This window comes from Fonticula alba (genome assembly GCF_000388065.1).
Source record: "Fonticula alba strain ATCC 38817 unplaced genomic scaffold supercont2.6, whole genome shotgun sequence".
NCBI classification, from domain to species: domain Eukaryota; order Rotosphaerida; family Fonticulaceae; genus Fonticula; species Fonticula alba.
Window position 1 is genome coordinate 279,662 of NW_009242976.1, and position 3,593 is coordinate 283,254.

The 3,593-nt window shown below is 69.7% G+C and overlaps 1 protein-coding gene across 1 annotated transcript in view; it reads right to left on the reverse strand.

Moving 5' to 3' along the window:
• The window catches only part of H696_03733 (hypothetical protein), an 8,451-nt gene that overhangs the window by 4,211 nt on the left and 647 nt on the right, over positions 1–3,593 (reverse strand). The gene's annotated exons all lie outside the window — the stretch shown is intronic.

The window sequence follows — 3,593 nt, forward strand, 5'->3', positions numbered from 1 at the left end:
CCCCCCCCCCCGGTGGTGTGAGGATTTTCCTAGGCGCTAGAGATGGAGCCAGATTGCCTGGTACCACCGGCCGCGGGGCGGGGCGGGGGGGGGGGTTACGGCTGCGTCGAGGTCACCTTGGCGCGGGGTGTCCTGCCTGGAACGCGAGAGCGCAGGCGAGGCACGGGGGGGGGAGGATTGGTGGTTCGGGCAGGCCGCCGTGCCCCGGCCAGGCCCCTTCTCCCAGCCTGGCCCACCCCCCCCCCCCTGCCTCTCGACCCTCCCCTGACCCAAGCACCAGGGGAAACTCACAGGCGGCCGTGCATGACAAGACCTCCCTCCGGTGCGTGAGCCGGCTCGCATGGGCGCCAACAAGAGGCGCCAGCCGGGCACCATGCTCCCCGGACGGCAGAGCCCCTTCCCCCGGGTGGCGGCATGCTACCGCGGGTGGGTGTGTGTGTCCCCGGCGCGCGACGTTGGAAGAGATACCCACACGCGCACACACGCCCCGGCCTTGGCATGAGCACACCGCGCACAATGGCACTCCAGGCAGTGGGACGGCAGGGGCGACCGGCGACGGAGCAGCGCTTCGGAGGTCTCGGAAGCCCCAGCACCACCTGGTGCCCAGGCGTGGACCCGGGGCAAAAGTCATGCACCGGGGGCGCGCAGGGCACAAGGCCGAGGATGACTCGGCCGATGAGAGGGGCCAAGCAACATAACACAGGCATGTCGGCCGGCCGGTGGGCAGATGCGTTTGGCCGACTCGCAGGAGACGCCCAGGAAATATGACGGCAAACTCTCGCGGCTCTCCGGTCGCCGGTGACACCGGGCATTCTATGTGCGGCGGGGGGATTTTGCCTGTTCCCGGCGGATTGCCGGCCCACGGGGGGTGGCTGTTCGAGTCTCGGCACTATTCTCCCCTGGGCGCCCAGCTCCGGCGCCGCCACACTCTGAGAGCTGCCTGCCCGCGCGCCCGCCCCCCGCCACAAACGCAACGGGGAAAAATGCGCCAAGCGGAACAGACCATCGCGTGAGAGGGCGGGCGCGGGGCCCGGGCAGACCGGTGGGCGTCTCGCGGCTGGACGACCGGGCCCATGCGGGAAAATGGCTTTTCCGCGCCGCGAGCGTCGCCCAGTAGGGCGCAGACCAGGAAGGGGGGGACAAAGAAGCATGGGCCGGTTGTGCGCGCGGAAATGGGGGGCCGATCAGCCGACCCAGTCCCTTTTTCCTGGTCGCCCTCCGCATCTGGGACGGCGGGCGGGGGACAAGTCCAGGACCGGCAATCCCAGGGGCCGGGGCCCTCGGAGGGGACAGCCACCGGCGCAAGCGGTCCGGTGCACGCCCACCCCGGAGACAGGCGGGGGGGGGGGGGGGGGGCGGGGGAGGGAAAAGAAGGAGGGAGGGGGGGGGGGGGGAGGGTTCGCCCAAACTTATTACCGGCGTCAACCCCCTCCCCGGGGGGGGGGGGAGGGCGGGGGCGAAAGACGAGCACCTCCCGCCCGCGCGGCCCGGCCGGAGAGCGTTAGTATTTCTTCGTGGATGGGCAGGCGCGGGCGTCCCGGCGCGCAGTTGTTCGTGGCCGAAAGATGACCGCGGCCCCCTGGCCAGAGAAAGAAATAACAAAGGCCGAAGGGACCCCGGGGGGGGGGGGGGAGGACCGGCAAGGAGCGGGGCTCTGCGCGCGTGTGTGCGCGAATGGCCGCGCAGCCGGCGCAAGCACACCCATCCGCCGGCAGCCATGGCTGCGGGGGGCACCCGCGGCAACGCTAATAACCTGCAGCACCCCGAGCGCGAGGCGCAAAATATCGGGCAGCGGCGGGAGGGGGTTCCCCCCCACAGACACCGGGCGAAATGCAGCTGCACTGGCCGGGACCCTCCGTCACATGTCCCGGGGGGACTCCGCAGAGAGACACCACACTCCCAATGGGCTGGCGAAAAAATAAAAAGAGGCAGCTCAAACAAGAATATAACACCCCCCCTGCTCCCTCGGCCGCGCCCTGTCCCCAAAACGCGCTCCGGCGGGACGGGAGGGAAAAGGGCGGCGACCCCCCCCCCCCCCGGCACCCTCTCCCGTCCCCATGCCTCTCTCTCTCTCTCGGGGCGCACAGGCTTTCCTGTTGGACTGTGGCCAGGGAGAAACAGCGAGGGGGCCAAGAAATATGTCCCTCCCCCCCCCATGAGCAGACAGGAACAACCGCTGGAAACGCATTCCTCCCCACGCGGAGGAGGACAGACATGCGCCCCTGATGCCGCCGGCCCCCCCCTCCCCGACGAGCCGCCGCGAGCTCGGAGGGAAATATTTGCAGCAATGCGCCACGCGAGGGCGAGCGAGCATCGACGCTAACAAGATCGCCACTACCAAACGTGCTGCTCAACACCCCCCCCCCCCCCAGCAGCGGCAGCGGGAGGGAGGGAGGGGCTGACCGACACGGAGGAAACATGTGCGTGGGCGGCCACGCGAAAGGGCCACCAATCCCCACACCCCAACAACACGGGCCTCCGGAAGGCCCCAGGGCATCGGCCAGCGGCCGTCGATGAAACCCCGCGATGCGTGGGGCCCGCCGGAACACATGTTGGCGTGGAGACTGTGGGGCGGAAGGGCGAAGAAGTCTCCCTGCCCCACACAAGGCTCAGCATGTCCGGTCGCAGCCGCGCACACCGGTGCCCAAGGGCCAGGCCTTGGGGCCGACAGCGGCCCTCGACCGAGAGGATATATCCCCCGGAGTCCGGCGGGAAGCCCGAAGGCTCCCGGGCCCCTGAGACCACGCCCACCGGGGGCGGCCCAGCTGTGTGCCCGGACAGGGGAGGGAGGGGAGGCACAGAGGGAAAATCGACCATACCCCTTGACCTGGGGCGAGGAATGTCACCGTCAGGACCGCGCCTCCTGGCACGGCGGCTGCCGCCCCCGCCCATGGGAGCCGAGGTGCGTGAGCAGCTCCCGCGCTCTGTCCCCCCGCCCCCCGAGGAGCTGGGTGCGCCGGCCCACCGAGGCTCTCCGGCCCAAACAGGAGGACAAGGCCAGCACGGGGGGGGGGGGTGCCCGCGCTGTGCCAACCACACAAATAAACCATGCTCGCCGGCCGGTTACAGGGCAGACGGCCAGTCAGGACACATTAATTGAAAACGAAGAGCCTCCAAACGGCCGGTACACGTGCCTGCGCGTGATTCTGCAAGTGCATCATCGCCCCCACGAAGGAACACCATTCCCCTCGGGAGGGTATCCAGCCTGCCACACGCGTGCGTATGCTCACTCTCCTGGGCCCTTGCTCCAGAAAGGAGCCGGGCTCAGACGAGGGTGGACGATCCGGAAACAAGTCCCGGAGGTTGGGGAAGTGTGGCATGTCAGGTCGAGGCTCAAGTCGTGCTCCCTCGGGCACAGTCGCCCTGCTCCGGCCTCCCCCCGGCCCTCCGAGGCAGGGGCAAAAGCGCACACCAGGGCCCCGGGCGCTGGGGGGGAGGGAGGCGGCCACCCCCGTCGAAGCCCGGTCCGCGGGGTGGGCAGGCACATATATAAAAAGGGCGCGGCGGCCCCTTCCGGATGTGAGGGCTCGGTCCACATTCCCATGTCACCTCGACTGGCGAGCGTCCTTCTTCACCCTCTCCCGCCTGCCCCC